Raw genomic sequence first — 26,237 nt, forward strand, 5'->3', positions numbered from 1 at the left:
ATCTGTTCTCTGCTTGGAACGCTGGCCAGTAGGGGTTGAGAATAACAGACATGGTTTCTGCCCCATGGAGCTCATAACTCAACAAAGAAGTCAATCAACAGAAGCATTGATTAGGTTGTGTCTTCCGATAGCTCTGTGAGAAAGATTTAGACCTCTTTGGCTCCAGATTCTAGAGCATGTTTTCCAAAATGTGGATGTCACTCAAAATTCCAAACAAAGCTTTCCTGGGATCTAAGGTGGGAGCAGACAGGAGTATAGTTATTATTCATACTTTCCTAAGTGCCATTTCTCCTGCTAATGATGTTAAGTTCCAGATACCTTCCCCTAAATCACCAGTCCTTCTTTATGTGTAATAGACGGCTACGGAGACACCTGAGAAGTCACCTGAGAAGCCATAAAAGAAAGAAAATTATACAAAATTAGGACCATGTCTCTCTGTCCTGTCACCCTTCCAACTGCACAAGCAGTGTTTCCGAATGATCTTTGAGTCCATGACTTCAGACCCAGTCCATGTTGGTTAATGCACCTATCCTGCTAATTTCCCCCATTCCAAACTTAAAGTAGCCTCACTAACCCTGCAGCTATGCCCACAGAGGCAAGCTATTCCATAATTTTCCCTGACAACTAGAATACAGTGTGATTTCTCTGGAGAGTCCATGATAAATGCTCTATTGAGATTTCCTGCAAGTGGTAGTCAATGACACGTTCAACTGAGCACGTCCCTGGCAGAAAAATGACATCATCTGATCATATGTGGCGGATGCACTGACACCCCATCTAGATCACGCCTAAGGAATGAAAGACTGGGCCACCCAGCTGTTGAGAACGCTGACAGGAGACGATCTTTAATCACCAGCCCTCTTTGAGGGCCGACTTGGCTGAAGGAAAGGTGCCCTGCTCAAGGTTATACCTCCCTCCAGGGACAGCTCACATTCACACTTCTGCGGTGGGCTATGAAGGCCTTGCCCCCTCACCCCTACTCAAGGAAGCTCTAGAGAGCAGTCCCAGCCCCAGAACATGGCTGTGTGGACTGATTGCAGCCCAACTGCTCCCGACTGATCCTGTTTCCTTCCACTCCCTGTCACAAGCCAATAGCAATTCCTAACAAATACCCTGTTCCTTAATTTCCATTTCAAAATTGGTTTCCCAGGGAGTGCAATTTGTGACCATAGATAAACTCGTCTAGAAACATTATGCCTTCCTGCTTTAGGACCTTGACTCAATAGAGAAGTCACTCTCCAGTTGTCTTTCATTGGATTTGGTACTGTTGGTGAACAACCATGATGGAATTAAAAATAAGTAAATAAGTGAGATCCTTAGATCATTTAGGCTAAGTTATACCTCTGCCACTAAAGAGGATTTGAACCTGGCCAACTTCAAATCTCCTCTCTTTCCCACCTTCCATTAGGAGATTCCTTGCTTAAATGGAGCATCGGGAAGGAAGATGGAGGAGAGAATGAGAGACAGCACTGAGAAAGGCTAGGGCATTCTGCGTGGAGAGTTTGGGAGTGAGAAGCTGAGAGCAGAAATAGTAAATATGGGTTATGGAGGGGAAAAGAGAAAAGGGAAGTGTTAGGAATCACTAATAAGTGTCCCCTCGCGGTGATAAAGAAGTACAAATGGAGGGGTGCTGGGTGGGTCAGTTAGATGTCTAACTCTTGGTTTCGACTCAGGTCGTGATTTCATGTTTGTCAGGTGGAGCCCCGTGTCAGGCTCCGCACTGGGTATGAAGCTTTAAGATTCTCTCTCTCCCCCTCTGCCCCTCTTCCCCCCCCCCCAAAAAAAGAAGGACAAATAGAAATTTGAGTTACTTTGAAATTTCATTTGTTTGCCTCTCTTTAGACCAGAGCATCGTTCAGGATACGCCTGTGGGTCATGCCTTACGAATGCTCCCATCTCGTGAAGATGGAATGGGCTAGCCCACCTGCCCCGTGTGAGCTCCTCCCTGGCTGGACATCTTTAGCTCCAAGGAATAGATATGTACACTTGGGTGAACACAAAGCATTCTCAGTATTGGCCACAAGATGCACAAGAAAGATTGACCTTAATCATTCTTATTTTAAACATTAAAAGCGGGAGATCAATCAAGAGAGTAGGTTAAAAGTAAGAATAAATAAATCTTAAAATGTGAAGAATTAAAATGCAATAAAAGCCATTTTACTTACAACAATCCTTACTTGATACTCTAAAGTAGGAATCACTTTGTTGTAAGACAAATAGAATCTGGAAATTATGCCTACTAAGTAAGCTAAGCTGCTTTTCTAAACATCAGCAAATATTTATGTATTAGTCCTGAAAATCTGCCTTACACTGCAGAGATAGGCATGGAAATTTTTGCTATACGAGTGATAAAACTAGGTGATCTTTTATTAAACGAAGTAAAATACCTTCTGAAAAAAAATTCAAATACAAGAGTAGTTCTTTCCTGTGCTAAAATCTGTATGCTTTGAACTCTGGTTCCCCAAACAAGAGAGTGGACAGTGATTCAGAGGAGCTTTATATGTAAATTTGATTAAATTGGGTTTTCAAGAGCGAGCAGTACATGCCCCAAAGGAGGGCCCATAGTGACCAACCGTGGCAGGCAGCGTAGGCCTGTCAGGACTTAGAACTCACACCGTAGGTTATGCAGTGGAAGTTTCATACAAAGAATGGTTAACTGTGATAAAAGAATAATGGTAAGTTATGAGGGAACTCTCTATGGTGTCCTAGGGCTGAGGAAGGGGACCCAGGAAAGGATGAACTTGGAAGGCGGGGAGTAGATGTGATCAAGCGCACCAGGTTACAGAGAACTTTGCTGGCATGGCCGGGCTAGAGCTGGGGTGTAGGTGCCAGCCAGCAAGAGACCACCCCCCAGAGTGCAGGTGGGGAGCAGGAGATTAGCCTTCCGTCCTCTGCAGCTATAAAACTCAGATGCTCGCTTCCCAGATGACTATACGCTGAGGACTACTTCCTCTTTGTGGAAGGCGCCCACATGCTTCTCATGTCCCTTGATCTTCAAACCCAGCAATGGAGCATCAAGTCCTTTTCATATTTTGAGTCTTTCTGACTCATTCTTCTGCCACCACTCCTTGCTATTGAAGGACTCATGGGATTAGATTAGGCCCACCTAGAAAAGTCTTAAAGTCTTAAAGTCCACTGATTATACGTCTACCAGGTTCTTTTGGCCTTGTAAGAAACCATGATTACGGGACCACCAGAAGGTGGCAAAGGCCCCCTCAAATTCTATCTACCACAGAATGTCATCTTAATCTTTCATTTAAGAATGCTTTTTAGGTCATACTACTGATTTAACAACTCTTACAACTAGAAAATTGGGACTATAGACTTCTCAGTATCAGTACGTTGGCAATGAAGTTTATGCTTGTTTGCCTGCTTGCTTGAAAGCCTAGAGAGATGGATTATGAGGATTTTGAATCAGAGTATTTATCAGTCTAATTTCCCTGAGATGTTATACTGGTACATAATAGTGAATATCGATTCTGTTGCCATTACTTCCTCATGCTGCACTCCAGGTGCCGAGAGGTATGGGCGGATGAGGCAAGAACGATATGTGGCCTTTCAAGTAGACATGAAGCAAACTGCTTATTAGCTCCCAAGCTGTGGTGCTGCTCAGTAGGATGATTTGTACCTGCCAGAAAACTCACCCAACACTAAATACTCTTTACAAACCAAGATCCACGGGTTAAAGGGTTGAGAGCTAGAGAAGATGCATCAAAAACGTCTTGAATTCAATACACAAGACCTCATTCTATCAACGTGTGACATGTACATGTCAAGGGCCTGCTCTGACTCGTTCTAGGCCGTTGAGTACTACCGTGGACAAGACAGATAAGATCTGTACCCTCAAGAAGTTTACATTCTAGGGGAGATAACAAAGAATAAGCAAAGAAATGCACATAAATAATATAAACAAGGAACTCTCAGAAAGTGTAAAGGGTCATGGAGAGAATTTAAATAGCATGGTACCCAGGAGGAGTTAGTTGCTGGGTGTATACTGTAGTCCGGGGGCTCAGGGAAGAATATTCAGAGCCAATGACATTGAAGATGACATCTAACGACAAGGAGCTGCGAAGGCAAAGACTAAGTGAAAGAGCATTCAAACATAACAAATAGCTGGCGATAAGGTCCTAATTCAGGCGGAGAGCTGGCGTGTCTGAGGAAAGGGAAGAAGACCAGCGTGGCAAAAGCATGGTGGTGGGAGGTGTGGCGGCGAGGGGAGTAGGGCAAGAAGGCTGGTTATTAATATGATGTAAGGTCAACGAGCAGGCAGGGGGCAGATATATATAAGATGTTGTAAGTTAGGAGAGGCAGAGTTTGAAGTTTATTCTAAGACTGATGAGAGCCCTTAGAGCGTTTTAACAAACAAGTGACGTGAACTTATTCATCATTTTAAAAGATTATTCCTAATACTTCAGTGAGTGATAGCAAGGAAAACGGAGGCAGGGAAAGTGATTAAGAGACTAACGTAGCAACCGAGACAAGAGATGAAGGTGGCCTTAGATGAGGGAGGTGATGTTGAAAATAAAGTGAAGATTGAAGGCCTGTTTTGAGAGAAAGACAAGAGAACCTACTGAGGATTTGATGTAGGGTTGGAAGAAAAGGGGGGAAAAATCAAGAGTCGTTCCTTGGTTTGTGCCTTGAGCAACTAACTCCGTACATTGTGTTGATTTTTTTTTAATTTTTATTTATTTATGATAGTCACAGAGAGAGAGAGGCGCAGAGACACAGGCAGAGGGAGAGGGAGAAGCAGGCTCCATGCACCAGGAGCCCGATGTGGGATTCGATCCCAGGTCTACCAGGATCGCGCCCTGGGCCAAAGGCAGGCGCCAAACCGCTGCGCCACCCAGGGATCCCCGTTGTGTTGATATTTAACGAGATGCAGAAGACTGGAGGAAGAACGGGTGTTGGGATAAAACCAAAAGTTCTGGTTGGCTGTGCTGCCACAGAAGCGTATAGAGACGTCAAGTACACAGTAAGATATTTTCCACTCTTGAAAAGGGGGGCAGGCGATGAGGAAGGATACAGTTTTGAGGATGTAGACAGCAGCGAGAGCTATGGGATGCTGCAGGCCACCCGAGGAAGGAGGGTAGACAGCAGAGGAAAGCGAGGAAGGTGGTAGAGGACACAGTCCTGCAGTGACCTGAGAGAACCGAGCCCGGGATGCAGAGCCGGGAGAGGCAACTTGCCTGAAGCGGCTAATGAGACAGAAATCGCAAAGAGCGCAGAGTTCCAGAATCTAAGAGAAGGAGATGTTCCGGGAAGAAGAGAGTAACTGACCATCTGGGCCGTTGGTGAGAAATTGCTGATGTCATTGAGCAGAGCAGAACCAGTGGGCAGATGGGGCGAAAGTCCGGCCCCCCGACAGCTGTGTCCTAGAGCTTGCGATGAGAGGAGCAGAGCAGGTGGGCAGCTGCAGAGGACGTGAGGGAGAGCGGGCTTGTGTTTCCGTTCTGGTGGCGACGATCCTCTAGAGCAAAGGAAACCGACGTGGCTCTTCTCAGCTGGTCCGTACAACGCGCTAAGGCCGGAGGCAAGTGTGACCTTCCTGAGAGAGCCCAACACCTCGTGGGCTGTGGGAACACAGGGAGCTCGGATGCCCCAAGGCCATGCAAAACGGCCGCTTTGAGTGACCCAACACGGGCCGGTCACCTGAGCACACTTGAGAGAGAACGTTCAGGTAAACTCGCAGGCAGACGGGAGGCGGCCCACTCCCGAGCATACTCAATACAGAGTCCCACTGTCTCGCGGACTATAACGAATATAAATGAGGGGCCCCGTGAGATCAGAGGAGAGAGCAAACCTGGCGTCACCAGCAAGGCGCGGTGCGGGCAGGCGAGTGGTCCACTGCGCTGGCCTTGACCCGTGTGGGTGCGGGACGCTCCTGACAGTGAAGAACCCCACGCTCCCGCCCCATTATCCGGGCTCCAGATAAGCCTCCTGTACCTCACCTGTGTTCAGGCGACACAGAGAGAAAAGGGCGGGTCCCAGCAGGCCTCGCTGCATCTGCTCGCGTCTCTCCTCAGCTGAAATGCCAGCAACCAGAGCCGAGCGCTGTCCAAACCCTCCCGGCTCGTCCCCGGCTGCATCCGTCCCTCAACTTCGCGGCCCTCCAGGGGAGCCCCCGGGGCTCATGCAGACACGCAGTCACTTCCATACGTGGTCCTCATCCACACGGGTGCACACCGAGGTTTGCGGGTGTGCCCCTACATACGCACAGGGACCCAAGTAATGTCAGCGCAAGTAACACAGATTCCAGGTCATAGTCAAGTAAAAGTCATAAGTGATATTTAATAATATTTAATTTTTAATAATAAAGCATAATAAACCGCAGCGCAGAGTGTTGTATAATCAAGTGTTGTAAAACCTGACTTTGGGCAACAACAGGGAGTATAACCCTGTTTCACTGAAAAGGAAGTGACAGCTGTTAACGTCATCCGTTTTGTTTGGACTCGGACCTGGTCTCACTCCACAGAAGCTGCAGCTGTAGGACTAGACCGGCTTCCACATCAGTAGGTCCTCTGAAGACCCCTTCCTGGGCTCGGGGGGGCACGGTGCCCCTGGGCAAGTCCGGGAGCCCCGGTGCTCCCCGCTGAGTCCCTCCTTTCCCGGCGCGTCCTCGCTGCGTCTCCACCGACAAGCTCGTCAACCCGTCGCACATCCTCACTTAGTCCGGGCTCTGGTCAGAAAGCCTGCCCACGCCCTGGAGGGTCTCTCAGGGTCAAAGGAACTAACGGGCACTGCTACGTCCGCAAAACCCACCCATCGTCAACACTCAGTGACTGTGGATCATTATTTCATTATTCGTTTAGTGGTGACCTATCACGTTAAAATGTATTCCATTACCGTCCGGCCCCGTACTTGCCCCGTGTCCCCACTGCGTCAGGTGCCGGGGCGCAGGCTGACCAACGTGCACAGCTTGTCCAGAAGGAGCTGGAGTAGGATCCCTCCGAGGCTCAGGCGCGGACCAGGGCCTCTTCCTTACTATCCCGGCCAGCGCCACGTTCCCGCGTCTGCCTAACCGATTATTCACAGGACGTCCGTTCTCCATGCGTGCGTGTGCAGGTGTCCATATGCAGGCGCATGTCTGCAGATGTGTGTGCAGGTGTGCGTGTGCAGGTGCACATGGGCAGTCGTACATGTGCAGGTGTGTGTGTCAGGCGCATGTGCAGGCACACGTGTGCAGGTGCACTTCTGCAGGTGCATGTGCAGGTGTGCATGTGCAGGTGCACATGGGCAGTCGTGTGTGTGCAGGTGCGTGAGCAGGCGCGTGTGCAGATATGCGTGTGCAGGTGCACATGGGCAGGTGTACGTGTGCAGGAGCGTGTGTAGGCACGTGTGTGCAGGTGTGTGTGTGCATGTGCATGTGCAGGCATGCATGTGCAGGTGCACATGGGCAGGCGTATGTCTGCAGGTGCGTCTGCAGACACGCGTGTGCAGGTATACGTGTGCAGGCGCATGAGCAAGCGTGTGTGCAGGTTGCGTGTGCAGCTGGGTGTGTAGGCGTGTGTGCAGGGGCACGTGTGCAGGCACGTGTGCAGGTGCGTCTGCAGGTGCACATGGGCAGGCATATGTGTGCAGGTGCGTCTGCAGGCACATGTGTGCAGGTGCACTTCTGCAGGTGCGTGTGCAGGTGTCCGTGTGCAGGCGCGTATGTAGGCACGCATGTACGCGTGTGCATCTGCAGGTGCATGTGCAGGTTCGCGTGTGAATGTGCGTGTGCAGGTGCACATGGGCAGGTGTACGTATGCAGGCGCGTAAGCAGGCGCGTGAGCAGGCGCATGTGCAGGTGTACGTGAGCAGGCGCGTGTGTAGGCACACGTGCATTCTGGCGGTCACACACAGGGAAGCCTGCGGCCCGAGAGGTCTGGGACGGGTGCACACAAGTGCCCTGAGCCTCACCCCCAGAGGCCCGGCGGCCACACCAAACCGGGCCTGGACACTGCGTGGCGTTTCCTCCGTTGGATACAGACTCCCCTGGGGACGGTGGGGGCAGCGGCCCGCTCTGGGTCTCCGACGGCAGCCGCCCCCCGCCAGGCAGCCACGCTCCCCCCCGCGAGAACCCTCCTCTTCCGTGGCTGGTTTCCAGGGGAGCCAGGAGGCATCTCCAGCTGGCGCCCCTGAGGCTCAAGCCCGGCCGGGGTCCTGGGGCTTCGGTGAGGCTGTCCCCGGCTGCATGGGCAGGCGCTTGGGGTTCAGGGCAGTGCCCCATGCGGTCCCCGGGCGGCAGGTGGCTCCGTGATGCCAGCCCAGGCCTGTCCTCACCGCACCCTCCCCGCAGCCCCAGCCCTGGGGGTCACAGCCTGGTCCCCCACAGTCTCCCTGGGGGGTCACAGCCCTGTCCCTGTGGTTACCCCGGGGGTCACAGCCCGCTCCTTGCAGTCACCCAGGGGTCACAGCCCGGCCCCCACAGTCACCCTGGGGAGTCACAGCCCTGTGGGAGCTCTGCCGCAAGGTGCTGGGATGAGAATGACGGGGGCACCGGGGTCAGCGCCATGGCACCTGCTCGGCCCAGAGCGTGACCCCGGGGTCCCGGGATCAAGTCCCCACCGGGTTCCCACAGGGAGCCCACTCCTCCCTCTGCCTGGGTCTCCGCCTCTCTCTCTGTGTCTCTCATGAATAAATACATAAATATTTTTTAAGAAAATATGAATAAAAAAAAGAAAATATGAATATAGGTAGCATCTTGAGGACCCACCATGCGGGGGTACGTGTTTATATGTCGATTTTAAGCCTCCTAAAATCATCGCTCCGCCGACTGCGCCGCCTCCCCTTGCAGCCGGGGAACCTGGAGTCGAGCGCTCCCGTCGCCCTGTCCCCGCTGGCAGGTGAGGCAGCCGGCAGGACGCCCAGACCCCAGAGGGACTAACCCGACCGCCCATCTCCCAGCCCCACGGGGGCAAGGGCTGAGCACCCAGGCCGTCCCCACCCAAGGCCCACGACCCGCCCCCCGTGCTAGTTCCAGGAATCCGCGTCCTTGTAGGAATGAGGGGCGCTGCCTTCAGGCCTAACCCGGGTCCCCGCAAAATAAGCCAGCTGCTGCCCTGGGATCATCCTTCAGAGATTCCCTCCTCTAGAGAGAGCCGGGCCGACATGCTCAAAGAAAGCAATGGATTTTTTTTGTTTGAGGAGTGATTTGGGGTCATGTCCACTATCCTGCAGCACTTCGAGTCGGGATCTACCAGGAATCTGCTTCAACCAAACTTCCTTCCGAAGGGTTGCAGATTTTCTCAGCTGGAGATTAAACCGGTCCAAGTCCCCAGAACCGCTCCTGAAATCGTAGCAAACGGTTCTTCGCATACGGATTCTTATTTTATATTTGCAGTGCACGTGGCTGATATTCGGAAAGGGGCCTAGAAACCCTACAATTACAATCAAGTTCACAAATTCGGCTCTCACTTAATTATAAATCCTGATTGCATTTTCTCCGCCAGACTCCTGCTTAATGCTCCCCTCGGGTAATGAGCCCCACGAAGGCTACCCAGGGCCCGCGGCTCCATGGGATGCTTCCCCAGGTACCCGCGGACTCCGACTTCAAAAGACGACTCCGGTCCGCGCGTTCGGGAGCAAATTTCCTGAATTGTCTCATCTCCGGAGTGCTGCAGCGAGGGCCGCTGCCCGGGTCACGGGAGTGGGAAAGGAGTCCTCCCCCGAAGGAGCGACCATGACCTCTTCCACTGCCTGCCTTACGGTCCTTCTGGTAAGAATCCTTTCGGGACCGAGAGGGTCTACACAAACGTGCACCGACTATGGCAAAATCCAGACGTGCGTGGGCGAGGAAGATGTGGGGTCACCACGGAGCTGTGCAGCTTGACCCCCACACTGGCCAGCCTGCCTAGGACCCATGAGGGGGAGGGTTCCCACCGAAGGTGACACGTGCCACATCCGTCCCTTTTGGTAGAAAATCTTCTCCAACACCGTTCCGGGACTTTCCGCTAAGTGAGCCGGGCCAAACCCACCACCGTCACACTTCTTCCAAACACGCTCATTGTTCTAAGGAAATACAATGTGCAGAAAGAGGGTGACCTTGTGATAGCCAATTAACCAAAAATAGGTTTAGATATATTTTATTCTATGATTTTTTTTTTTTTTTTGGTGGGGGGACAGAGCGAGAGAGCAGGCGCTGGCACGGGCGCCTGCATGGGGAAGGGGGGCGGACGGAGAGGGAGAAAGAGCATCTCAAGCAGACTCCGGGCTGAGCGTGGAGCCCGGCACGGGGCTCGGTGGCACAGCCCGTGTGATCACGATCTCGGCTGAAATCAAGAGCCGGACACTTACCCAACTAAGCCTCCCAGGCACCCCTTTTTCTGTGACTTTAGGGAAAGAATTTTGTTTTCAGATATTTTTCTTAGGTCAATACCTCTCCTGGGTTCTGGTTTTGGGTCAGTCCGTTTTGAAGCCCATCAAGGAAACAACAGGGAAATAAAGGACAGGGAGGAGGGTCACCGGATTTTAAGCTCCTGGGATTCTGGGACACCAGCCCGCTGGGCGCCTCCCCAGCCCGGAGAGCGCCCAGAAGAGGACGGGCTGATGGACGAAGCCGGATGAACGTCTCTAGGATCAGAGTGTGCCCCCCCGTGCCTCTTGCTCCGCAGCGAAAGAGCCGTGGTCCCTGCTGCCTCCCTGTGTGCTTTCATCGCCGCACAACTGCCCCATCCACGGAGCCACGTGTTCCTTCTCACCAACGTCGCATGAGCACAAGCAGCGGGGGCGGGGGGGGGTCGTTCCCTGAACAATGAGCCGACACTGCAAGTGATTTTGCCACGTGCACCAGCGACTTAGGGAAGAAGAGAAGCGCTGCCCTGGGTAACTGGCCGCAGGGACGGAGGCTCCGCGGAGACCGGGCCCGGGGCCTGTAACCCTTTAACCTGCCTCTCGGCCTCTTGCGGCCCGTGACGCAGCAGCAGGTGCTCCCCACAGCCCAACCCAGCAAGGAATCGGAAGGAAGAGAGAGACAGGTGTCCATCGGGTCTCGGACCACGAACCCCTCACGTAGCAGGCGAGCGGGGGAACCGCCACACTACAGAAACCCAACTAAGAGAGACGAGTTGCAGAAAGAAAGAGAAACACCAGGGTAATGACTATTTATCATTTTTACATCCAAACTTTTGTGCGGACGTGTCTTCATATTCAGACCACCCTGTGCCTTGTTAGGAGCGAAGGAAAGGGCGCTCGATATGGGCAGATAAGATTTCCAGGTACATTTATATTCAAACTAAGGGACATTCTCGGAATCTGATTTATGAACAAAATTCTGAGTGTTGCTCTCAAAGCCACACTAAGACTATCAAAAGTCTAAACTAATGATCTCTTTCGCTGTATGTGTCTGTTTTCAGAGGTTTATACTGTCTCCCGAGCGCATGCATCTGAAATACTAATAAATGTGTGGTTTTCGGCTCCATGAACATCTCTGTCTCTATATTGTAAGTGGAAGGAGGAGGAATGAATGCATCAGAACTAGAGAATGATGCAAAAAATAGTTATACGCTTTTTCCATGTTTATATAGCGCATACACTAGAGGAAGTGCTAAAAACTATCTCACCCCATCCTCCTCCCCGGCTCTAGGTAAACAAGCAGCAATAATGAGCCACACATTTTTACGCTACCTTCACTCCAAAGACATAACAAGCGGAAGCTGTGCCTTGAATGTGGTAAATGATTGTGAACTCCAAGTACAAATGAAGAAACTTCTAGAAAATAAGGTCGCTAGATAAAGTGGAACGATCCCAGTTCCATTTGAAATTGAGATAAACGACAAAAAGATGTTTCTCCGCGTGAGTAGGTCACAAATATTGCATGAACATTGGTATAGCAAAAAAACAAAATCAAAAAACAAAAAACAAAAAACAAAAAACAAAAAACAAAAAAACAAAAAACAAAAAACATAAGTTGTGGTTGCCTGGAACTCCAACTGAACTGGGAGTCCGGTTTTTGGTTTTTTTTTTTTTTTTTTTTTTTTTCCTGAATCTGACAGCCCTCCTAAATATATGAATTTTGGGCTACCTTGTGGTGTCTTAGAAAGCCGCCAAGGCATTGCCAAATTGATCGTTGGCACCTTGCACCGTATCCTGCGTCTCTATTTGAACGGCTAGGTGTTACCTGCACCATCATTTGAGAATCAGACTCCTCTTAGCAGGGTTTGGAATCAACTCTTAGCACCATGCTTGCCAGGTAAGATTAGGGCCCCATTACTTCACATTTCCTTTCCTCGGTCTTCACATTCGTAAAAATTAGGATGATGCATACCTCATAAGTACCATGAAATAACTGAAACACATCCACATCGGGGATAGAACAACACCTGACAAGTGGTAATAAGGCCAGTAAGGGGGGATCCCTGGGTGGCGCAGTGGTTTAGCGCCTGCCTTTGGCCCAGGGCGCGATCCTGGAGACCCGGGATCGAATCCCACGTCGGGCTCCCGGTGCATGGAGCCTGCTTCTCCCTCTGCCTGTGTCTCTGCCTCTCTCTCTATCATGAATGAATGAATGGATAAATAAATAAATAAATAAATAAATAAATAAATCTTAAAAAAAAAAAAAAGAAGAAAACAGTAAGGAGCAGGGATTGAGAGAGAGGGCTCTGGAACCGGGCATTCTAGATTCACGGCCTCTTCAAGTTCCCCACTTGAGCACAGGGATAAATGAGAGCAGATGTGTCGTGTGGTTGCTATGAAATTTAAAGAATCATCACACATACAGCCCTGACTTTGAACCTTATAATAATTTGATGGTGATGAATTTAAATAATTAATACTCTTGAGGATTTCGATGAATACTCGTTCATGGATTAAATGCACAGTTCGCAGCCCAACACGGCTGAAATGCGTCGGATGTACGTTGCATTCACACTTGAACGTATCGTGTCAAAGTCTTGCCTTTTACTTCGGACTTTGTGTGGACAAATCACCTCCTAAGTTCTAAGCTCTATCAGCATTAGAATAAAAATTCGCATGCTGACAGTAGTAGCTGTGTTTACTAGAATATTGAATCATAAATTTCCCAGGACTGTATACTCTCTCACTTGACTTGAAATTAACAGCTCAGTGTCTATTTATAAACTGTTAGATCTTTAAAAAAAAAAAAACTGTTCCTATCTCTTTCATAAAAAATTTAATATCAACCCTGGAGCCTATAAACCGATTCGATTGAAAGATGTTCCTACCTAGAGAAATAAATGCTCAGCTGATGAAGTTACGAGAGAAAGTAGTGCCCTGCAGAAGGGTTCACAATTTTTTTTAAAGATTTTATTTATTTATTCATAAGAGAGAGAGAGAGAGGCAGGGACACAGGCAGGGGGAGAAGCAGGCTCCGTGCAGGGACCCGATGCCGGACTCGACCCCGGGGTCACGACCCGAGCCGAAGGGGGGCGCTTCCCCCCGAGCCACCGAGGCCTCCCAAGGGTTCACTTTTACCTGGACCCCATTGATATTGAAAATGACCCCATTACGCAGTTCCTGAAACAAAAACAAAAGCTCTAAAATGAAGTTGCATAAGGACTTAGAAACTACGGCAGCTTCTCCTCCACTCTCTTCAACTCTCTGAAATACTTCTGCTTTTCAAAAGTAAAATGAAATCCCTCGAAAGGTGATATTGGAGCCACAAAATCCACGTGAAGCCTGAATTAGCAGTCCTATTAATTAGCTAATACACTGGTTTCTGCCACGGTCACAAGTTCACCCCCCGTCGCGTGGCTTCATCCAGCCCCGGCTTCCTTGTGACTCGCCCGCAGGTGAGTGCAGGCCGGGGGGGGGGGCTGCGTGTGGCCTCGGGGGTCCCAGCAGGGCGCCCCCAGCCCCGTACTCCCCGCGGCCCAGGAGCGGAGACCCTCGTCCTGCCCCCAACTGCCTCGGCCCCGGGCCACCGGGTCCCTTCCTCTCCAGTCTGTTGGCTGGAAGGCCCACGGCTGCACGGAGCAGGAGGCGAGCGCAGACGGGGGGGCCCAAGGATGGGACGTCCCCGGGAGGCCACTGTCCTCCCATCGCCAGGTGAGACACTCACCATCGCAGCTCCCCCAAAGATGCGGAGCTCCGGCCACACAGGCCTGTCCTTGCTCCGCAGGGTGCAATCACTGTCCCGCCCTCCACCCCCCACGTCATCACCATAAAGAGGGAACAAGCTTGCGGTTCCAGGAATGTAATTATTTTCCTCGACCAGCTGTGGTGGAGCTTGTCAGCCACGATGCTGATACTGAGTAATTGCCTGTACATCTTGTCTTTCCTCACGATTTGATTTCTTTTCATAATGAAAGCTCAAGGAATTTGTTGTTTCCTTTGGTACAGATGTTCCCCATTTGATGTTATAAATGTGCTACTGAAAAGTTGTGCGTAAATCAGATTTTTATAAATCGAATCACATTCCCATTAACTTTATCTTTGCTTCTGCTTCACGGGAGCTCCGGACAATTTATCTTTAAATTAGTCTCAGTTTTACAGAGAAGAGTGACGGGCCAGAGGGTATTTCCCAAGAGGCTGGGATAAGAATAGACCTTCCGTCACCAGGGTACGGACTAGTCCTTCACACCGACGTGGTATCGGGCCCGTTGAGGGGAAGGGTGCCCGGTTTTTGAAAACAAAGACAAAAAAAAAAAGGAAAGACTGTCAGAAAACCAGGTATGGGGGCGGGATTTCCTTCCACCTTAAGGGTGTATCCGCCAATAAATATTACTCCAAGCGCAGGGGACTTTTCCGTATTGCAAACTGGCCGCACAAGGCACCGAAATCTGTTTCATCAGCTGTCAGGAGTCCTGGAGTCCTGGTCAAGCAAGCCGGCGACCTCATTGCACCGACTCCCTTGACGAGAAAGAAAAACTCACGTTGAGATCGAGAAAAGGAAGCAGATGTCAAAAAGAAGTGGCCGCGACGTTTGGTGATTTGTCCAGATGTATGTTCCTGCGCTAATTTTGTTGACCAGACCCTGAAAAAAAGGAAACTGAACAATACTTTTTTACCGAAAACCGAACAGTGCAATTCTCTTATCTTTTCTTTCTTTGCCTTTTTCCCTCAAATGATCGGCTACGGTCTCTGGTGGCTTGGAGAACAGTCAGCTCAGCACGAAAGAGCTTTCTTCATCTGCTATGTTATTCTGACTTGTTTTTTTCCTCATAGCTCAGCCTTATTCCAATGGTCGTTCACTGATCCACAGCGATCCCGGACGCATAGAATCTTAGGGTACAGAAGGACCGTAAAAAAAAAAAAAAGAAAAAGAAAAAAGCTCTAATCCTCTTTCGCGCATTCTGAGCCATATCCCACAAAACTAACAGGGGATATCAGTGAAAAATAAAAAGACCAGCGGATGAGTAGGGCGGAGCACAAATGCCTTTGTGGGAAGACGGAAGAGCCGAGAAGTTACTGCAGAACTATCGGAGTTAGGGTTAGTAAGTCTCTCTTTTGTTTTTACAGTCGCGTTGTTTTCCACGTACTTGCCACATCTGTATTGATCACAGGAGGCCACGACACAGCCCTTCCCCAGGTACCCGAGCTTCAGCTGTGCTGCTGGTCTCCTGTGGGACAGACTGACATTGGATACGCGTTAGACGGGACGAAGATGCTCGAGAATGGGTGCGTTTTGTCAGGACCAACACCCACTTTCGGAAATAGGTATAACGCATTACAAGAGAGGTTTAAAAAAAAAAAAAAACACAGAGATATCCTTACAAATTAGGGAAAATCGGGTGCTAAATTTCCAAGGGTTAAATCGTTTGGTTAAAACCAGAAATTAGGGATCCCTGGGTGGCGCAGCGGTTTGGCGCCTGCCTTTGGCCCAGGGCACGATCCTGGAGACCCGGGATCGAATCCCACGTCGGGCTCCCGGTGCATGGAGCCTGCATCTCCCTCTGCTTGTGTCTCTGCCTCTCTCTCTCTCTCTGTGTCTCTGTGTGACTATCATAAATAAATAAAAATTAAAAAAAAATAAAACCAGAAATTAGAGAACAATTTTAGAAGCAAAGTAAAGGGGATAACTTGGCAAAGAATGAGAAACTCATGGGGTCCCTCAGGGCCTAAGAAGTTCCCCGACACTCACTCAGGACGATGCCTTGAGAGCCCCCGGATTTGCCATTTGCCACTTTAGTTAAGGTACGCAAGACAGTACTTTGTGCAGGAATAGAAACTCATCAGAAATAGACTCTCAACCAGCCAGTGCGTATGAGACGTAGGAGAAAGGGGGCGGTAGGGATGGAAGGCGGACAATCGACCGAACTGAGCAGATCTGCAGAGTTGTTTGCTGTAGTCGTGACCACAGACACACATAGAATAAAATGTCAGGAACTTCATTGGGTAGTTGAATGGTCAGGGGCCCTAAAGACCTAAGGGGACGAGAAGGCCTGGGACGGGACAGAGGAGGTGTCTCTCACAGCCTCTTACGAATCACTCAATCAATTAGGGGCATGTTAAAAACACAGATCCCAGCTTGCTCCTAGACTTTGAGGGGAGCCTGGGCACTTGCACACTTAAGGTGTAAGTGGCTGTGAGGAGGTGGGCCACGGAGGACTCTTCGAGAAGCACAGCTTTGAATGAAGCATCATGCGAACAGCTTCTCGTCACCCAGCGGAAGAGATGTCGGGTCAGAACATAACAAGGGAGAGCAGCAAAGCCATGACCACACGTACGCCCGACCCAGATATTTGTAAGGAACCAGACTTCCAAACAAGAGTTGCCCAACTTTATAGGTATCGTCAGGCTCATTCAGGATGGTAATCATATAAATACCTAAAAGAATTAGGTACAAAGGGTTTGGGATTTTCCTACCAGCCACATCAAATCTGCTATATCTGTAGAAATCATCAAATTAGAGGATATGTAGACAGATGGGCATAGAGATATAGGGGTGTACATAGAAGTCATTTACACAAATGGGTTTTAGGAATCCTCCCATTCCCACAGCTCCGAATGCACGCTGCCCTCGTTGGAATTTGTTGAAAAACATATCGCTGTGCAAGTGACACCCAGAGTCTCAGGAAACATAATGCTCTGTGTCCTAAGGTGTGCGACATATTTTTCTGACTCTAAACCAGCCAGTTGCAAGGCCTCAAACGCGTGCACCTTCCTTCCCCACCAAGGACATCTTCACAAGACTCCTGAAAGGCACTAAGTCCCCTGCATCTTCAACATGACGTCAGGTCCCTTCCGCTCCAACAGTCCCGACGACCGTCAGGACAAGGGAACGTGGACAGCGGGGTGACCTCTCAGCGTCCCTCCTGCTACTGCTGCGACAGTCACACTGTGCCAGCACCACGAGGCTCCCACGCTGGGCCGCTGGGGTGCAAACAATCGCTTCCTCCTCGGCCCTGCAATGACTCGGTGCCGCACTCTGTCACGATGGTGCCAAATGTGCAGCCCCAGAGCACAATTTGTTCTTCAAATACCGAGTGTGGAAGGCACCGTCTGTGTTCCTTCTTTCACGTCCACTTTCCCTCGGACTCGGACCAGGAAACTAACCTCAAAAAACACCCCCCTCTCTTCCAAACATCCCATCCCAGAGCAAAGGTTACCTTTCTCTGCCTTCCTTCGCTCTCCCTCCTATGCGATCCACACACTCAGTTTTCACATGGGTCCTGGAGCCGCCTGCATCAGATCTCTAAGGCTGCCGGTAAAGTAGGCCGACTCCCAGGTCCCACTCCAAGGTGCTGCTGGAGCCCAGTCTCTGGGCCGGTTCAAGGAATTTGGCTTACGACAAAGCGTCCCAGGTAATTATTATGCATACTAAATTTTATGATCCTTCGGAACTGTATAATTAGCTCATCCTACCCAAGGGTTTTATTTCACTTGGAAGCTTTAGATTAAATGAGCAGTTAATGTCTCCTTAAAATCTGAGACTTAGATATAATTGCAGCAGTCCCCCTGAACCATTTGGTCTCAGATGGAGCTGGCCAGAAAAGATCTCGAAATTCGAAAAGGCTTCAGTTGTTCTTGTAGAAGAGAACATTATTTTATAATCGTTGTTTGCTCTGATGTCATTTCTGTCATATTTGCTTTTAAAAAGTGGTAAGAGAAGAAGTCCTAAAGAAGAGTCCCTCTTTTAGGATATTACAATAGTCATGGAATTAGGTTGGACTGAAAGTCGGTCTACCTTATTTCTTAGAGTAAAACCACTACCAGAGTTATCAGTATATCACCAAGGATTTAGCTAATTAAAGAAAGAAAGATGATGTCAAAAAAATAGACATATGGTGTCTTCCAATTAGTCAAGAGCATGGATACTGCCTGAGACTGAGGTGGATGTTTATGCCTAAACCTCAAGAGGGATGTGCTGGCAATGCCTGGTACATAATAGCGCTTCTCCAGAGCTCTAGCAACATAAAATCTAAAGCTTCCATGGGGCCCTATCAGATATAATTCAGGAAAATTGAATAGGGTGGACCCTTTTTAGAAAGAAGCAGCAACTCATATTGACACATTAAGAGGATGCTTAGCTTTATATGGATGGCATCTGTGGCTAATGGACCCCACAGGAACCAGGGCACAGCAGCGGAGTTTCTGGGGCAGGGGGCGGCAGAGGAATCTCAATTTCAGGGAGGTATCCAGGGTATGGGACAAGGAAGTTCCAGGTTCAGTGCATGGCTGGCTCGGTCAGTAAAGCGTGAGACTCTTGATCTCCAGGTCATGAGTTTGAGCCCCGCATCGGAGGTAGAGACTCCTCTAAATTAATTCATTAGTTTCTTTTTCTGAAGTTCTAGGTCCAGTTCCTTAACATGGAAATAAAGTTGATAGCAAGAAGTAACTCGGAGGGAACCAGGATGAGGCCCCAATTCCAAACAGAATGAGAAGCCTAAGCAGGTAGTATGGTGGGGCATGAGTAAATAGGAAGACCCATTTTCAGAGGAGGGCAAGTAACAGAGGCATAGAAGCAACTGACTTCTTCTAGGACCCCTGGCCAATGAAGATGGAGCTTCTACAATGAAGACTAAATGGTTCAGGGAGACTGATGCAATTATATCTAAGTTTCAAATTTTAAGGAGAAAAAGGCCCTTCATGGATCTCTCAAGAACTGTTGTTTCTTTCTAGTTCAAGGATTGCACACAGCTATGCCTGTAGGGGGTGAGTGTTTCATGTGAGCTGCTTTGGGGTTGGGAGCTATGTAGGTGCTCTGGGGCTGTTGGGAGCTATGTAGGTGTTTTGGGGTTGCTGGGAGGTAGATAGGTGGTATTTGTATGTAGGCATATTTGTTGAAAGATCACTAAAATAATTCTGAACCAAAAGCAGACTTTTAGCCCAATCTAAAGAGAAGGCCAGGAGAAGAAGAAGGAATTGAAATGATCGACTCTCCTCTATGACCGAAGCACATAAGGATGCATGCCATGCCCCATTGCTATGCTTAGCCATCAATAGGAAAGCTCCCGTAAGTAATACATTATTTGAAACTGGAAATACCTTATTGATGAGAATAAAATTTCCAACACCAGGAGAATTTCAAAGAAAAATTTTTAAGAAAAGCCAAGGAAAACCAGAAAAATATCTCCTTGTGTGTTGCAATATGAAGAATTGGGTGAAACATTTGTCAATGTTTACATAACACTGTCCAAAATACATTGAGTAGCTAATTAGCATAATATTTTTATCATCAGAACAGTGTTAAGACACATGAAAATTTTTTTAAAAGGTTCAGTGAGTCCTTTTATTTTTTAAGATTTTTTATTTATTTATTCACGAGAGACACCGAGAGAGGGAGGGAGAGAAAGAGAGAGAGGCAGAGACACAGGCAGAGGGAGAAGCAGGCTCCATGCAGGGAGCCCGACGTGGGACTCGATCCCGGGTCTCCAGGATCACAACCTGGGCTGAAGGTGGTGCTAAGCCACTGAGCCACCTGGGCTGCCCCCATGAAAATTTTTTGTAATCTAGAAGCCAACAGGTTTTTTAACTGTCTTTCATATTGCACAGACTTGTGCCATGTAACAGAGCAAGGCCCTTCATGGATCTCTCAGAATGGCTACTCCCTTCAAATACAACCTCTGGTTATTAAAGTCTGGTCCCCAGGTGTCTTGTTACTTCAGATGTAGCTAACATTTCTTACATATTCTTCAAATGCCAGTGATTCAGCTAGGGATTTTGAGATACGTTATTTCATGTAACATTCTAGACAGTGTGCTTTACTATATGTTCTTTTCTATTCTGCTCAGGAATAAGCCATACTCTACTTTACAAATTAATAAATTGTCACGATGCTTTACAAGACCAATCTGTTGAATTTGAAAAGAGAACCCGTTCCTTGGGACCTAATTACTCCCTGAAAACTTGTAGATTCTATCCTGTAGGGAGATGAACTCTTAAGTACAACAATCCCTTAAATCCACCCAAACCAGCCCACCAACAATATCTATACCTTTACTATATTTACCTCTTACAAAATGTGTCATTCAAAAGAAGAGCTCGATTTGTAATAGAATTACTTAAAACCTATCCTTGAGATATTTAAAAAAAACTATTTATCATTCTTTAAAACTGTTCAAGCTTTTTAAGATAATTCTCTGTGGATTGTATGTTTCCTTTCGCTTTCCTTGAAATGAAGAAGCAGTGTTGAGTAGTTCCCTGAACCAGCAGAGAAAAATCTTCACCTTGCCTTTACTACCTTTCCTTGCCTTTACTACCAAGACACTATCTTGGGAGAAACATAACAACGAGAGGTAATGCGCAGCAGAAGGACATGATAGGATAACGGAAAGGGGAATGTTGTCTATACATCTCCAGCAGAGAACGACAGGACATATTAATAAAGCAACCATAAAACACTTTCAACTTCTTCAATTGAAAGAATTGCAAGAAAAAAAATGTGATTTAACGAAAAATCTTTTAATAAATACCAGCCCTGGATTATTAAGATGGCAGATAAGAGCACTTAATAAAACACGTGTCAAGCAAAATCCAGGCCAGGATCATTTGAGATAAAATAGTCTTATTATCATACAATCTATAAAAGATTAATGAAACCTTTAATGCAAAGCATTAATGGAGCTGGCTGCATCCTGACCTTACCTAGACTTTTTTAGGACTTTAGCAATTTTAAGTAGGAAGAATAGCTTTATTCAAGAAGGTTTCTTTTCCTTCTAAAATTTGTTCACATTTAAGGAAATGCAGATATATGGGCTTTTGCCTTAACATATAGTGCTGTTATCATTCATATATAATTGTCCATAAAACTCCTTGAAAAGTCTATTAATCTCTCCAGTATCCATGAACTTAATACCATAATTGTTCTTAACTGTAGCTATAGTAGAAGAACTGCTTGCCTGTTTTCTTGCTAATAACCCACTGGTTTTATGGCTGAATTGAAATAAAGCCAGTTCTTCTAGCAATAAAGGTGAGGGTGACCCAGATGAATTAGATAATTGCCTTCACAGCCTATTGATCTTCTATTTGAGGTCTTTTAGGTCTGAATATTTTCTCTTTACTAATAGAGCTTCACATTTTTTTCAGTTGCTAAGAGATGTAGCTGGACTCTAAAGAATATTAGGGGGGAAAATGGAGGGCAGGATAATGTTAAAACATGCCTGGGTTCAAAAGTTCTTTCCGTTTCTGACACCAAGACATTTTCTATCACAAAACATGGGACATATAGCTTAACAACAAGTAACTCATTCCCTCACACAGGTGGATTGTTACCATGTGTTATTTGCTATATTAGGCCTGCAGGTTGAAAAAAGGAATCCATCCTGAAGAAACTCAGAGTTTGCTGAGAAGAAAGACACATATAGATATTTAAACACCAATCACACAATAGAAAAATGCACCGGTTATTATGAGAGCAGAGCTGAGAAAAATCCAGCCCAGCCTGAAGGAAGGAGTAGAAAAATGCAGATGCGCAGAATATGCTTTGCAACCTAAAGTCCAATCTCAAATTAAGATTTTCTGCTCAAAACGTGAGAATCCATTAAGGCTCCTTGCCTTTGCACAGGAGAAGGGACACTTCAGTCATTGAAACCAAAATAACAATAATCAAGATATTAGTCATTGAAACAAATGTGCAGTTAAAGTGGGCATGTTAAGGGAATTAGAGAGCTGGCAGGGTGGGGACAATAGGAAAGAGGACAAGAATTTAAAATTTCATGGCAAAATTGTAGAAGAGTAATTGGAATTGGAATCACAAGGATCATTCTAGAAAATGCAGTAGACAGTATTATTACAACCAATCTGACCTTCTGACTGTCGGATCACTTTCCTTGAAATCCACAATTTGCATTTTGTTCCAGCCTTGATGTCCTTCTTACTGGAATTCTTTCCCCTCTCTTTCTCCAACTACCTGCCTCCTGTACGAGATATTGCGATTTATAATAGACTTGGTCTTCCTCCCCCCCTGACGCAGGGCTCCTAAATCCCTTGAAATTTCCTGAGTGATGAGAACTCTAAAGGTGTCTTCTGTTATGTTAATGAGGTGACTTTTGGACCACGTCTAAGGAGGGGGCTGGTGGTCCGAGGAGCCAACCATGTGATTAGCACCCCCCAGGGATGGGAGAGAGACTTGAGATTAAGTTCAATCACCACAGGCCAACCCACTTAAGCAATCCTGCTTATGTAATGAGGCTTCCATAAAAACCCAAAAGGATGAGACTCAGAGAGCTTCTGGGTCGGTGAACGCATGGAGATTTGGGAAGAGTGGCGCACTCTGAGGTCATGGAAATTTCACACCTTTTCCCACAGACCTTGCCCTCTGCACCTCTTCCATCTGCCTATTCCTGAGTTATATCCTTTTATAATAAACTAGTGATCTAGTAAGATGTGTCTCTGAGTTCTGTGAGCCACTCAAATTAATTAAACCCTAGAAGGGAGTCACGAAAACCTCTGATTTAAAGCCAGTCTGTCAGAAGTCCAAGTAACGACCTAGACTTGCGGTTGGCATACTGTGCTGAAGAAGCGTCCTTCATCTATCCTGATCTATCACTTCTATGTCAGAAGCCCAGGTGACAACCCGGGCTTGCAACAGGTGTCTGAAATGTATGGGAAGAGGGAAAAGAGGTAGTGTTGTAGGACTGAGCCCTAGACCTGTGGACTCTGATGCCATCTCCAAGTAGGTAGTGTCAGAATTGACCTGAGTTGTAGGACACCCAGCTGGTATCTGAGAATCACTTGGTGCTGTGGGGATACTGCACACACATTGGAAATTTGGTGCAGAGGCCTTTTACTCTACTTGTTGATGCCCCCAGACTAGACTTACTCTGTTTGGGCTGCTGTAACCGAATCCCATCAATGGGGCGGCTTCTAATCAACAGAAATTTATTTCTCACGGTGCCAATGATGCTGGAGGCTAGAAAGTCCAAGATAAGCTTGCTGGCAGATTTGATGTCTGGTGAGAACTCTCTTCCTGGTTCACAGCCAACCATCTTCTCGTTGTGTCCTCACATGGCACGAGGGGTAAGGGAGCAATTGGGATTGGTTTTATAAGTCTCTGCCCTCACAACCTAATCACTTCCCCAAAGCCCCACCTCCAAAGGCTACCACATTGGAGATTAGGTTTCAGCGTAAGACTTGGGGTGGGTGGTACACTAACATTCGCTCTGTAACACTCACCCTTGCCACAACGTCCTGAAGGCTCTTCCAACCACCACTGATCTTCCTCTAGGTCTGTCCATACAACCCCGCCATTTGAATCACGAGATTTTAGAACTGGACCAGGAGGCCATCAGATGCAGCTTCCTCATTTTACGTAGTAGAATGAGAAAATCCAGTGAGTTTCGACGACTTGCCCAAGACATGCCCAATCCAACGCAAACCTCCTTTAAGGAAATGTTGAATGGGGAATTCCTTTGTGACAAGCTCACACGGAACTAACTGAAATTGAAAAATGCATTTCTCCTAATATGATTTCATGTACAAGCACACAGAGCAAGGAAGAATTGTGGGGTTCACGGGATCAGCTTAAAAACTCAAAAATCGCACTACATATAGACTTGTACATTCTACCAATAATCTGCCTGCAGTTTGAGATTTTTCCACCCTCCCTCCAAAAAGTAATTCCCAAGTTAACAAGAATCTTGTTTTCTATTTTCATAATCGACAGTGCCTGGTACAAGTAAATACCTAATAAATTAACAATTTTATTGAACCTGGCCTTTAATAGAATAATATGGAGCCAGAAGCCTTACTGTGTATTTATGCTTACGTCCCCTTGACCTATTCAGGAGGTTTGCTTATTATGAGCACTCACTTTTCTGAAATTAGGAAAAATAACTTCTGTAAAGAGAGTCAGATTTAAAGGCGGGATTTAGATTAGAAATTGCTGCCCTAAAAAAAAAAGAAAAGAAAAGAAAAAAGAAATTGCTGCCCTCACGATAGTAACAGTATCGTCCCCTGGTACAGTCTAGCTTTGTAGTTTACTCATGGAGCCTGTTGCTATCAAGTCTATTCGGCCTCTGGAGGCTTGGGCCATTCTGCATCGCCCAGGTCTGAGCATCAGTCTACAAAAGAAGAGAAGAGGAAAGGAAGAGGGCGACAAGGGTCACCGTGTGTCCTCGTCCCGCTTGGAAACCGTGTTAGGGCTCTATGGAAAGAGCGCTGCTCGCAGAATCTGAAGATAGACTTCTCAAAAGTGAGTCTGAGGGACCCACGGCATGAGCATCACTGCTTTGGAGTTTCTGTGATGAAACGAGGCACAAAGTGGAGGACACAGATGTGCATTTCAGGCATTAGGAGACACTACACTTGGCACAAAGCACATGATCATCCTGCTGGAGGCCGATTGCCCAGTAAGGAGTCAATGGCGAGCACCCTCCACTGGCAGAGGACGCCCGCGAGCAGGTCTGGGCCACAAAGGGAGGAATCTGCCAGATTTGCGTAGTGACACATTCTGGGTAATTTCCAAAAAAAAAAAAAAAAAGTGAAATTTTCAGGGGATTTGGAGGATATGGCAGGTAAGAGTAGGAGTCAGGAACATCAGACTTTCTAATGTTGGTGTGACAAGATCGTACCAACCCCATCTGGAAAAAAAAAAAAAAAAAAACTTAGTCTTATAAAATCTTAGTACATAAAAGAAATGTAATGAAGGGTAGTTTGTGTTGAAAATATTTATTATTGAACAAATCCTTACCGAGAATCTAGTATGTGTCATGCACTGTTCTAGGCACTTGGAGGAATCCTTCGGCTCTCCACACACATCCGCCTATGTCATGAGGACGAGCTCCGCCAAGCCGAGGATCCGATCTGCCTCGCTCAGCGCTGCTCCCCAGCAAGCCTCATGCTATCTGGAGGTGCTGGGTGCTCACCATATGCTCAACCAGGGAAACGGATTCTCCATTGTCTTACCTGAGATGACGTCACTATGCTCCGTGACGTGCCTCCTCAGGTAACTCCTACTCTTGTTACCACAGAAGAACTCGGATAGAATAATAGGGTAACTAACCCCCTCCTTTTCTTCTTTATCAGCTAATTCCCATGCTGTATGCAATTTTTAGGGGAAAAAAAATGTTTGTTTTTTTTAATATTGGATTTCCTCTCTGCATTCCTAAGATTGTGCAAAAGGGGTCAACACAAATTTTCACCTACCACGAGGTTGGTGGATCACAGGTATATTCGTTTCACGAGACGTTTTGTGTGACACATGGTGCCACTGAGTCACACCCTGCACAAATCAGTTAGTCTGGTTAAGAGAGCTCAGGCATCAGGGGAAGAAAGAGAGTCCTCCACCAAAGAAACCCCTTGGCTCTGTTATCAGAAGCAGCTAGCTAATTAGCCACTAAGATTGTAACATGATTCATTTCCTTCTAAGTTTTCCAGCTAAAAGAAGGGATAAAAAGAATGAAAAGCACATCAAAAGAGCTGGTTGTCCTCAGGTAACTCACTCTGGTGCCGAGCAAGTCAGCCGTCCTTGGGAATAGACAGCAAAGTATTCGCTGCGGCACTGAGGACTGTTAAACCCTTCAGGAAAAAAAAAAAGAAAGGGAATTCATACACTTCTTTTGATGAGAATAACCCTGAAGGAACTAATAATAGAAATTGAGTAAAATATACTACTGGTGTCAAGAAATTGATGTAATTTAGATCTTCTTTAAAGAGGAATATTAATAAAATATACCCTGAGATCACAGGGTATATTTTTTATTACTTTGCAAAGATAAAACTTCATTAACGGGGACATAAAAAACTGTAACAACATGTCAAGGAATATGGATGCGATCAAATTAATTGAGATTATTTCACAATAGTTATAAATCAGACATAGAACCTTACTCACCCTCGTTTTATTATTTACCCTATGGTCTTTATGTACAAAGTCTAAAGTTGCTATTCTCACAATATTTCAAAGAAAGGTCATTAGT

At 47.3% G+C, this 26,237-nt stretch overlaps 1 long non-coding RNA gene across 4 annotated transcripts; it reads right to left on the reverse strand.

Moving 5' to 3' along the window:
• Positions 1-8,958: 8,958 nt before the first annotated feature.
• LOC111098409 lies at positions 8,959-25,723 on the reverse strand. 4 transcript variants are annotated; one of them, XR_005368181.1, is made up of 4 exons: positions 25,010-25,722; positions 23,494-24,899; positions 23,141-23,306; positions 8,959-9,990 (listed from the first exon to the last, which is right to left on the reverse strand). It is a non-coding gene; the product is annotated as an uncharacterized LOC111098409 (long non-coding RNA). The 4 variants fall into 4 exon arrangements; XR_005368180.1 differs by having other exon boundaries at positions 23,141-23,320; XR_005368178.1 differs by having other exon boundaries at positions 23,141-24,899; positions 25,010-25,723.
• Positions 25,724-26,237: the final 514 nt, after the last annotated feature.

The sequence above is a fragment of the Canis lupus genome, chromosome 12 (assembly GCF_011100685.1).
Source record: "Canis lupus familiaris isolate Mischka breed German Shepherd chromosome 12, alternate assembly UU_Cfam_GSD_1.0, whole genome shotgun sequence".
Lineage (NCBI taxonomy): Eukaryota > Metazoa > Chordata > Mammalia > Carnivora > Canidae > Canis > Canis lupus.